This window comes from Corvus hawaiiensis, chromosome 5 (genome assembly GCF_020740725.1).
Source record: "Corvus hawaiiensis isolate bCorHaw1 chromosome 5, bCorHaw1.pri.cur, whole genome shotgun sequence".
NCBI classification, from domain to species: Eukaryota; Metazoa; Chordata; class Aves; order Passeriformes; family Corvidae; genus Corvus; species Corvus hawaiiensis.
In genome coordinates this window covers 25,268,818-25,281,158 of record NC_063217.1, presented here as the reverse complement: position 1 = coordinate 25,281,158, position 12,341 = coordinate 25,268,818, and positions in this window count along the sequence as shown.

Sequence of the window (12,341 nt, the reverse complement as noted above, 5' to 3'; positions counted from 1 at the left end):
AAAAAAAAAATCAGAAAAGTAGTGAATCTGAAAAATATCTTTGAGTAATACTAGATTCAGAAATTCATCGAGATTTTTGGGGAAAGAATACAGGCTAGAGGGTCCAGTAGCTATAAACCCGGTGTTAGAATATGGCTAACAAAGTTCAGGTGCATGCTTATATGCATTGCATGCTTATTTCCAATGCAGACAAGAGTGAAAGAAATTATTCATGATTGGAGAAAATACTCAAACAGAAAACTGTGGCCATGCTGAAGCCCTGGCCACGGCATTAGCCAGTGTTTTTCTGTCAAGCTAGTGGAGGGAAGTCATACAACTGCAGCAGCACAGTGAAAACAGGACCAGCTGAAAGAGCTACTTGCTCCATGTGTCATCTCTTCCTCGATTACTTCCAGAACAGGCTCGTACCTCAGCATAAGGCTGCCCTACATAGTGAGCACAGGCCAGCTTGCTCAAAACTATCCCAGGCATCTCTGACAAGGCCCAGCATCATGTTATTTAGACATGACAATTTTGTGTCCAGCTCAATTCAGACACCATGAAATATGAGAAACTGAAGCCAAATGCTTATTAATGTCCTAAAATCAAGTTGGATACTTTTCAGGAACACCCAAGTGACTGGGCTTAGTCCAGGAGATGGTAGTAATATAATGACCTATGATACAAAGAGGATCTGACAAGAAATGATCACATGGCCCCAGTCAGTGAGCACTGACCTATGATTTATTAAAAATATACCGTCACCTCATTCCCAGACTGTGTTTACCACCATTACATTGTCACACTGTGAAAAAACAGCAGGATGATCATCCAGTCCTGGAACAATACAAAATTGGGAAATATTGTGTTTTCATTAAGGCTTGATTTCAATAAAATTTAAAATTTGTCAGTAGAAATCAAATACCTTAATAAAGGAAATTTCTAGGGAGAAAAGTGGAATTTTTCCAACTGAATGTTACTTAGAGTTAACTAAGAGTGCCATTGTCATGCATTAAGAATGTCAACATAGACCTCTCCTTAGTGACAGTCATATTCATTTCGTAGTGATAGGACAAGGAGTAATCGGTACAATTTGAAAGAGAGGAAATTTAGGTTAGATATGAGGAAGAAATTCTTAATTGTTAAGATGATGAGGCACTGGAACAGGTTGCCCAGGGAGGCTGCAGATATTCCACCCCTGGCAGTGTTCAAGGACAGGTTGGATAAGCCCTTGAGCAACCTGGTCTAGTGGGAGGTGTCCCTGTCGACGGCAGACAGGGTTGGGACTGGATGGTCTTTAAGGTCCCATTCAACCCCTTAACATTCTGTGAATTCTATGATTGCATAAAACACCGGCACAAAATATCACGTTTGTTCTCTTATCCCCCCAGGCTTGTTGGTCATGTGAGCTTTGACCCACCTTTGTTCCCTAACACAAACATGACTGTGTTGATTTTCCAGCTCCTTAAGGAGGAATGTACATTGCGAAATCCAATGCAAGTAAATACACTTGTTTTCAAAGTGGTACCTGAAGTATTTTATAATCTTATTATTACAATACTCAGTCCCATGCTATCTTAGGCCAAAACTGTACCTTGATCCCTCACAACAGATCTAGCTTGTTTTATGGCAGTATAAATGGTGAGTTATAAACAGTTGTAGAACATAATATTGAAGATAATATCACATACAGTAAAAACAAAAAAAGTGTGGTTCAAAAGTATAATTACAGGTTAAAATACATTGATACACTAGGAAAAAATATTGCCAAGCATATACACAGGACTTTCAGACAGAGCAAATAATCACAAGACAATCGTGAATTATGCTTCTATTCATCATGACTCATATTTGACTCATGGTAAGTGAAATTAATTTCAGTCACAGGCATAAGCAGAAATACTTTTTCTATGTGAAACTAAGAGTTGTTTAGACTGGTTATTAGTTCTGCCTCAGACGACCATTCCCAAATATCTGGGGAAAACAAAATCCCACAAGGTGAAATGCTGGTGAGTTCATCCCCATTCCAGCTCACAGAAACACGGGAGTGATTGTGCAGTTTCTTCCCCTTTTTTGCCAGATAATCTTTCCTTCAGAGACAGGTCATAACATCTACTGAGGCTGAATTTAGCCACAGTAGAGTGAAACGTGTGTTGAGGCTTGTCAGGCTGCCCTCCCCCGTGCCGTGCCGTGTCCGCAGCCCGCCCCACGCGGGTACGCATCCCAGGGAACGCTCATGCCGCGGGGCCACTCCAGCACTCTCACCTTCCACCACTTCTGTGTCAGCAGGACACACACAGCAACACCACGGCAACACCTCTCAGGCAAAATTAGCTGCTTATCACTTACAGGATGACAGGCTTGGGCAAAATTCTATAGCTTTACGTCTACTCCTGTGAAAAGCAGATGATTATGCAATATTTCACGCAATCGAGTCAATAGACATTTGTTAATTTATTTCTGTATTTTCCAATACTGAAAAAGCTAAAGGACTGCTATTACCTTCAGTTGAACCAGTTTCAACCCAGAGCTAAAAGGGACATGCTATAGACCCGTGTAACTGAAGCAGAATTCAATAATATATGTATTATTTTCCTGATTCTATTGTTTGAGCATACTTCATTGTTCATTTTCAGATATACTGGGAGTTAAGCATAAAAATAACAGTAACTGTGTCTCTGTAATGTGTAGAGTGGGAGGAAAAGGGAGACTTTGAAACAATTTCAGAATTAATAATGGTGTGCTATTCTAGGCACACTGCTATTTTATACTAACTTCACAGAAAACTTTGAAATTGTTTAAATGGTTTTTGTTAGATGAGCAATGCTAACTGCACAAATTATCTTATGTTCTTTGCAGAACAAGGGAAGGGGATTGATCCTTTTCCCTTCCTTTCCCCTTCTTTCCCATCTCTCTCCTTTTCTTCCTCCATCCCCACATTTCTGCAACTTGTACTTTCACATGACAGTAAATCTTACCTTCACCACCCCAGTAGCACAAAGCTTTTAGGTAGCAATCTAGCAACCACCATCACAGTCAGCTGGGACTCTGTTCTTTCAAGACATTTATGGATACGTGCCAGAGAGTAAAAGTTAGTTCCAGGTGAAACCCAGCCAGAACAAAGGATCACACCCCTACTAATAAGCCTAAGTGAGATACTTCAGCAGCTTGACTTGACAGCCATCATCAATCTCAATGCAGAAAGCAGTTCAGATCATTTACTGCTTAGGCAGGTTGAGATCTTTCTCCATGATTCTAGTTAATCCTCAGAATCACTTAGGTAAACTCAGCGTCATTTCCAAGAATAGATGGATAGATGCTGGTTTTCCTGCCTCAGATGTTTTAACATCGAAAAGGAAAAATGTTCTGGGCTGATTAACGTAGTGGTGCTCTAACAAACACAACATCTCATCTGGATCTGCAAGGAAAGAGTGCAGTGCCAGGAATTTTCATGGCTTTCACTGTGAGGACTCTCGCACTTCATGAGACAGCCTTGGCTCACCAGCTCTCTCAAAGAACCTGCTACCCTTGCTCTTATCCTCCTGCCTTCCACAAGTTAACATCTGCTAGCATGAGTTAATGCCATTTAGCAATACCTGACATTCTCTAAAGGAGAACTACCTTCCTGAAAGGTTTCAGCCTGACACCCCAGGCAGTCTGCAGAGGTCTGCCTGAGGACAGAGCTGTCACTCACCTGCTCCCATTCTCCCAGATGTCAGTCCTGCATTCTGCTTCCTGAGGTCCTGCCACAGCCTCCCTAGGAACAGAGCATCTGTCACAGGCTACTTGGGCAGCAGCATGTCCTCGCCCCACAGTCCTACAGAGGGGTTGTTCTGAGCTGTGCACCGGCCTGTACAATCTGCTGCATTGCCTTGATGTAGAGCAATGGGTCAATTCTGCCAGACGACATTGCAGGGCTTCCTTCTCATCTTTGTTTTTCCTAGACTAAAATCTCAAGCAATTTCCAGAGCCCCATTAGGCAAGATATTTCAGAAAACACTGAAAACCTACATAATACGATTATTGTAAATTTGTCTTTCATCGGGGAAGTCTATGAATAATTACTTCTAATTAAGTAGCTGATCGATGCAGTAAACCATTCATCAGTGCTTTAGTCCTGCATTACAGACTGTAATATTTTTTCTGTTCGTGCAAATGCTGAGCAAGAAAGTGTAATCAATGAAAACATTATTAAAATTTTGTGTCACTGCTAGGAAACAAATTGAAATTTTTTTTTCTTGGTTTTGTTTTCCTTATTTGATCTTGCAGTATTAGGCAGTAGTTGTCCATTGGCGAATGACTCATTCTGACTACAGCCCTATTTCAAAAACAGGAGTGAAGCAATAAATACAACAGGAAGAATAAGGAAAAGAAGAAAGATGGGCTACATACAGAAAGTCATTGACTTTATTAGGAAAACTTAGGAGGAAGTTTTTTCTAGAAAGTGCTGAGCCAAAGATAATAGACACAGAAAACTTATTTTAGAGAGCTTTACATTCTGTGGACTGTCATTACACCTACCACATATAACACAAACTTGCAGATTTATAAAGTTGGCATATTATGCCTTATTCTGGGATCAGATACTCCTGAACTGTTTAGGGGGTATCTGATGGCAAAATCAGTGTAACAAATATGGTTGTGATTACATGTAGAACAATAATACAAGAAACTATAAATATTGGCATACAATTCATATTAACTCAAAGACTGAATATTCATATAGAAATGGACAAAGTTCTTCTTGGACCCAAGTGCTCACACGCTGCACAAGAAAGGGAACCAGAGCACACAAAGACTTCTGGCAATACTACAGGCATGAAAATAATGCATGGAGAAGCAGTGGCTGGGTCATTATTTGTTTGATAAATGCTGAGCCTTCAGACAATCTGGCTTAAAATTTAGGAGGTAAAATGCTGTTAAAGTTTTTGCCATGGACTTGTGAATTTTCATGTTTTCATGTTCCAAATTTTACTTGGGGTTTTTTTCCCAGAAGCAGAATTATAATCTTATTAATACAAGGAAAGTGTATATAGAATAAACCCAGGAAGGAAATATTTATTGAGATTCTCCAAATATATGTTGAGATGCCATATAAAGCCATGACAGACAGAAGCTTTTGCAGTATCTTAGATATTAAGAATTCAGTTACGAATCCAGGTCTTAATATGCTTGGGATATGAAATAATAAAAGCAGGTTTTCACTGTTACTTGCACAGTGAGTAAAACAGAGAACATGTAAGTCAGACTATATACTATACTTCTTAGAGAAAAATCATAATTACAAAAGGCAATAGCGGCAAATGTAAGAAGTAATTTTTAAAATGCATCAAGAATATTAAGGATCATTCAAAAGAATTTAAATTCACAAGTTCGTGAAGAAGAAACATGTAGAAATCAACTGTTTGCCCAGAAACAAAAAGCAAAAACAAAAACAAAGTGGTAATGCAACAACAGTAGTTCCTGAAAAAAAATCCTATTTTTTATGAAGTTTCAAATTTTTATCATAACAACAATTATAGGAATTTGAGTAGATGCCTACCAAGAAACCAGAGGGGGAAAAAAGGGGAAGGGAAGCAAAACAAAAAACAAAAATCAAAACCAAACAAACAAAAAACCCAAACCAAAATAAAAACAAGCAAAAAAACCCCAAACCAAAACAAAAACAAAAAGATAGAGCAAACTTGTAAAAAAAAGTCTGAGACTTATGACAGTGTTCCTCCAACAGTATATCTGCCTATTCCATACTTTCACAGCATTCCAGTAGCCACTACCATAGGAGATACTGAACACCCCACAGTTATTTTTTTCACTACTGTGAATTGACAGAAACATAGCTTTTTATGTGAAGCAGAAACTAAACATCTTGATAGCATGCAAGTGCCTACTTGTTCCGACCTGTAAGTACAAGCATAATGTTGGTCATTATGGGGAGTCCCTCTGACTCTAAGAAAGCAAATCAAATTTAATCTGTCATTGTAGAATAAAGGCCGCAAGTTGTCACTGATGTAGAAGAAAAAAATATTTATATGGCAAGTGGAAGAAATGATAAACTGTACCACACAGTTCTGTGGCATGAGATTGCAAGAAATATTGCACATTTCTTTCCTTCCCTTTCTCTGAGTATATACTTTGCCAGCTGTAGTTATAGACAAATACCAACTTGGAGACAGGTTTTTTAGTTTCAAATATATTCACACATCTCTGAAGCTATCAGTCATCTGCAATCCCTGGGCATGGCTCTAGGTGGAACTATCTTATTTTTATTCATCTTGACCAAAAAAAATAAAAACAGCAATAACAACATGCTTTCAGTAATATGAATAAAAGTATCAAAGTCCATGTATTCCTCAATGTTTTCTTGACTGTAAAACAATCTATCTCCCAAGAAGTAGGAAGTAAGTCAGGGAAAATGGATAAAATAGTGTTCTAATTATTTTCTCTGATTACTTCATAAAAACAGTTTTGCCTGTTTTAAGGCCAGGTGGAATGATCCAGCAAGAGGAGATAACAAAGCTCTGAGCCAAATCCATGGCAATCAATGGAATGCATCTCACTTATTCAATGAATATTACAGTGTATTGAATATTACATTTAATATTCAGTGTATATTAAATTCCATCATCTTCAACACAAACCAGATTAATCCTACTTTAGTTCTCTTGACCTCAGCTAACTGGCTCAAATGTATCATTTTTCCCTTGAGCAGTTCCACTGTAGGGTTTTTTTAAATGTCTCCATTAAGAGAAGGCAGAATAACGTCAGTATGACAGAGCTGGAGGGGCTGCATGTGCCCTATGGGTTTCAGTCAGATCATGTGCTTGTCACCCAGCCATGGAGAGAAGTCCCCCACTGATGAAAGCCCAGTGAGCTGCAATCTGCCTGGCAGCCTGCAAAGAGCCTTTCCCTCATCAGCAGGTGTTTTATAAATGGCTTAAAAGGAACACAAAAATCCCATGAGTATTCAGAAGTACACTAAGGTTTCCAGAGGATATGGAAAGAGACCCACATGAGACAACTCTTACTGCTGGAGGAGACACAGAGGAAGGTCTAGCAGACAAATGAATAAAAACTTATCCATATCTGCAGTTACAAAAATAAGGTGCTTAAGAGATGAGCAAATGAAGACAGGACCCACCACAACACTGGGCAGTGAGTCAGCCATGGCACAGTCTCCTTCTTGTTTTAACAGTAAGATGGACCCCCGCTTTTGGCAAGCCAACCCCATTACCACAAGGTTCGTGAATCACTTCTAATGCAAAGCTCTCTGACAAAGTTAATATGATAGTCAGTGTTCCATTGGCAGAGCTGGCTGACTGCATAATGGAAACTGGTGTAAAGAGGCCACCTCTGGTTTTATAAGCAAGACCTTTATAGATTGCAAAGGTTGTCATGCTTGTCAAAACTTCTTACTACATGTCGTTCAATATTTATTCAGCTCCATGAGTCCACAAGTGACTATCTTTTCTGGGTTTAATTCATATTCTATGTATTGAAACAGCCAATTTAAAGTTTAAAATGTGTCTCTTAGTGACAAATTCTAAATCCCATCTTCAGGCAAACAACAATTTGTAATTCCTGTTTACCACTTTCACATTTTAAGCCAGTCACATTTAATTAAAACTGCAGAAGTAGGCTATTTGTTGTAAATCCTAGTACAGTGAATACATCAACACCACTGTAAGAAATAAATAACTCAGTGCTACTTTTACTTAACCAAGTTTCCAAGCACATCATGCATGATCACTTTACGTTAATCTTTGAACTCCTCCAGAGATTAAAAGAATGCTTCAGGATTCTTGCAGTCAGGAGAAAGAAATACAGTAGTGACACACATGAGAAAACGTTTCATTCCTTCTGCAGTCAAATTTACAGGATAATAATACAGTAGATTTTGAACATGCAAGTTCAAAAATGAATGCATTTCAGATGCACTAAGAACAGGGGCTCCATTATCTCTATTGTATAATAGCAGCTAGATTATCTTTATTGTGTAAGAGCAAAAGACACTCTATAAAATGAGTCCAGGTATTTACAGCGTAGGTTTATAACCCACTCTTCTTTATACTAGAGCATTATTATACCTCCCAAATGTTTCTATACTGAAAGAGTGGCTACTTCCTTGCAAAGTGAAATTGATTTAGTATTTCATAAAAGAGAAAAAAAAATCAATTTTTTTGAAACTGCTTTTTTGAAACCTTATAAGGGGCTGTATCAAGTCAAGGGACAAAAAGCCCTTCTAACCTGATATTCAGGCTCAAGCAGTGACCAATAATGGAAGCCTAGGGATGCCATTCTTTACTTTTCAAATTCCCAGAAAAACTAAAAAAAAAAAATTATTTATGTTTTGAGAATTTATTTCACTGTGTTTCCCAACTGCTATGACTAAATAAAGTTTTAAATTAGAGATATGAAAAATTTTGTGTGCAAATCATCCATTTATAGTAAATACTCCCCATAAATTCTTTTATCCAAAACCACAAAATGTTTTGGAATACCATTAATGTAAAGCTAGCTGAGTTAGTCTCTTACTACATTACCTATTTTCATATTTATGGAAAAAGTTACCAAAGACCAGATTATATGGGGTGTATATTTAATAACTCTGCTTGTCAGTCCAAAGTGCTCTGTGTCATTTACCCCTAAAAGAATTCACAGAAATTGCAGATTTCTATTTATGAAACGTTTAACACAATGTAGATACCTGCTTCTCACAGAAATCACAGGATTTCTGTATATGTCCAACTTAAATCTATTTCTTCCATACCTCCAGCTAAACTTCATTACAAAACTGACACTTGACAATGAGGTAATACCCTAAGTTGCCCAACAAGACAGCAAACAAGCTTAGGCTCTTCCGAGAAAAGTGACAAAAGCAAACGTTCTAGGATGGGGTTTTTTGTTTGGTTTATTTTTTGTTTTGGGTTGGTTGGTTGGTTTTGGGGTTTTTTTTCCAAATTCAAAGTAGAGTTCTAAGTCCTTTGAATTCTTCAAAACTGACACATTTGGCTACTACTGAAAATAAGATGACGATGCAATAAACAGCAGCTGCCTGGAGATGAGAGCATTAAGACATGTCCCAGATGAGTGTATTTCCTAAAGTTGTTGATTTAGCCACAATAAAAATGAAAGCTCAATAACCATAATTTGAACAAAAGAAAGTTTTGTACCAGGGTCACTTGGTCATGTCCACATAGAACCAGTGATTGCTATACCATTTCTTGATATATAATTTTAGGTTTGAAAAGTAGGTAACAGAAAGGTAGTTACAAAAAATATTTGCACTGTGACCTCAAACAGAATGAGATTTCAGATTTCATTTTAAAAGTGTGATATCTGTAGTGTCTGATCTGCTTTCATTCTTGTCATGAGACCTTAGTGCCTGAAATCATTGCATGTGTTCCCTCTACTGAAGTGAAAATAAACAAGGTGAAGAGGGAAGTGATGAGTGCCTGTTGAACTACAAGAAATTTGCAAGCAACTGTTCACAGAAAAAGAGGATCTTCCACACAGAAGCTCAAAGTGAAAGACAATTCTCCATCTGGAATACTTATTTGATCTTGTTCTCCTGCTACTATTTGGAGAATGTTCTGGAGATGAGTATTGAGTTCAAAATTAATTGGAGCAATGATCATTTTTTCAAGCCCTTGATGTAAAGCTTCTTCTTGCCACCAAATTAATGACAATCTTCTATAGTAATAATCAAAGGAAGAAAGGACAACTAAAAGTCCCAAATTTAGACAAAAGATTACTTCTCACAGTAATAACTCACCAGTTCCCTAACCACTGCTTCTGCCAGTGAGTACTATGGAGAGGGATCTACAGGATTTTCTCCAAGTATGGGAGGAAGTCCTCTAGTCAGGACTTCCTAAGCATCCAACTTCCTGTCCTTTCTGCTGCACTTCATCTAGTCATTGGACTACAAAAACTTGGTTTCTAAGCATTAATAAAAGTTCTTAAGTTTAGAGTGGGACACATTGCAAAACTGCAACAACATCCTCTTGCAGCCAATATATACATTTAATCTCTTTTTTTATAGCACGTAGTCCATGAAAGATTAATAGGCTTTGAGGCTGGCTTTGTGGTCTACCAACAGCTTTATTGCTCATTTTTCACCTAAGCTCTGTATTCAACCTCCTTTTAAAAGCTCAAGGGAAGTGAAGTGCCATATTAAAAATCAACTTATTCAGACACAATGATCTATGAAGGCACCAGAACTGGCTATAGGCTGTGTATATATTGCATTTTGGTAGGATCACACAACTTTCTGCCAGTTCCCCAGGCATAGGGATGCTCTTCCACCACTCCAGCTGCATTTTCACTCAAGGTGCCTCAGTTGTGTCCATACCACACTTTTGCAAGGAGACACACAAGGTTTGCACACCTTTGTTTACCTTGTCCTTCATGCATTTTTGGCAAGATGGACACCTGCTAAACCAGGGCTGAGGTCCTACCTGAACAAAATGAAAGCCTATCCCTGGGTTTTCAATTGCTTCATGGCTTCAAGATCCTGCCTTTCAGGCTATCAAAGCAAAAACAGAGGCACAGGTCTCATGCAAGACATGAGACTACATGAACACGGTGGCTACCCTAGAAAGCATCTCAGCTCACTTTTTCTCTCTAAGGCAAGTGTCCTAGAGCAGCGAATAATGCCAGCAGTACTGTTTATAGCTTTGCTTTTAAAGCATGGTTGTTCTGCTCATAGATGTGCCAGGAAATGTCCTCCATGAAGGCTCCCTATTTATTCTAAAAATGCACATACACAAGGAAAAGGAAAGTACTTTATAGCAAGTAGCATGAACAACATAGAAATGGACGGAGATGTGCCTTAGAACAAGGCAGGCTTTGTAAGATCACATCATCCAGCACTTGCACCTTGTAAAGTTCATTAATATGTCTCTTATGAAACCTGAAAATGGCACTGATTTGGTGCCATTCTTCTAAAGATTGTGCAAAGACTAAAGGTCTATCAGCCCTAATTGAGTAAGCTCAATCTTCCTTCAGGTTTAAAAGCCACAGTAGATAAATTCATGTACCAAGGTAGGTAGCATGAAAATGTCTGCTTCTTACTTTTATGGACATTCATTTGGACTTTAATGTTACCAGGAGAATAAGAGAATAACTTACTAAACATACCAGAGGACCAATGCCTGTCAGAGTCTTAAATTTACATCTGCTGTTGCCATCAATAATCTTTCACCAATTCATCAGTTCTGTTCTATGTTAAAAAAATACTATGCTGATGTTTTAACTAAATTACCAACTTCACTAAATCTCTTTTCGGTTCCAGTTTTCACCTGGCATTCATTTCACAGGGCATCTCTCAGCATTACAAGTCAGGTACATTTCCTTCGCTGAATTACCTGTCTCACTGAAAGCTGCTGCTCTCCCCCTCCTTTTATTAAAAAGAAAAAAAAAAGCCACCACCATAAAATATCAACCTTGCTTCAGGCCAAATAAGCATCGTGCTTGTCTCTAGCCCTACTTTCAGTATTACCATCTTCTTAGATCACTTTGCTAACTACCTCACTTCAGTGGCTCCCTGACTGCCTCCTTGCAGCTCAGCTGGGGTAATCTAATATCACCTTCTATTGGGCCTCAAGGCTGATTTTGATATTCTCACTTGCTCTTCTTCACCATCTACAGACATGCTGGAAGAAAACTGTAGAAGCCTAACTATTGCACAGGAGATAGAAGCTGTAGAAGAGCATCGGCAAATGGAAACGATAATTTAAAAAACAAAACAAAACAGTTGGATAGTCTGCAAGAATGTGTTTTGTGTGAAAAGCACAGCAAGTTTCTCTCGTATGTTTTTCAGTTGGTCAACTTAATATCTTTACCTAGCAGGAGGTCACCTTAGAGTGGGAATTAAAGTCATTCTCCAGATGATTTCTTCCGCTGTTACAACATTGTTTTAGTGGTTTCATGAGCAGTGAATCTTCTCTGTCTTGCCATGTATACAGATCCTTATCTTGTCTTTCCTCATCCCTGTGGCTTTTTCCAACCAGCATCAACTCTGCCATTTTATGATAAACATTCTTTCTTTTCTTAGACTCTCACATTAGCAGATTTCATTTAAGGCCAACAAGAGAGAAACTACCCAATAGAAAAGACTAGTCAAGGGTGAAATGGGTGGAAGAAAAAGAAGAGGATCAACTAAGACTGCAGAAATTATTAGTCGAAGAAAGACGTTAAGGAGAAAATGGTTCAGATTAAGGAAAATAAGAAAAAAAAGTAAAGAGAAAAAAAAAACAACCTAAAAAAAGAAAACTCCTCAGCAAAGTTAAAACAGATGATGAGAATCAACTTACATCCCCAAAAGCTCACACACATATGCTAACATGACTCTTCTGGGAACAGCA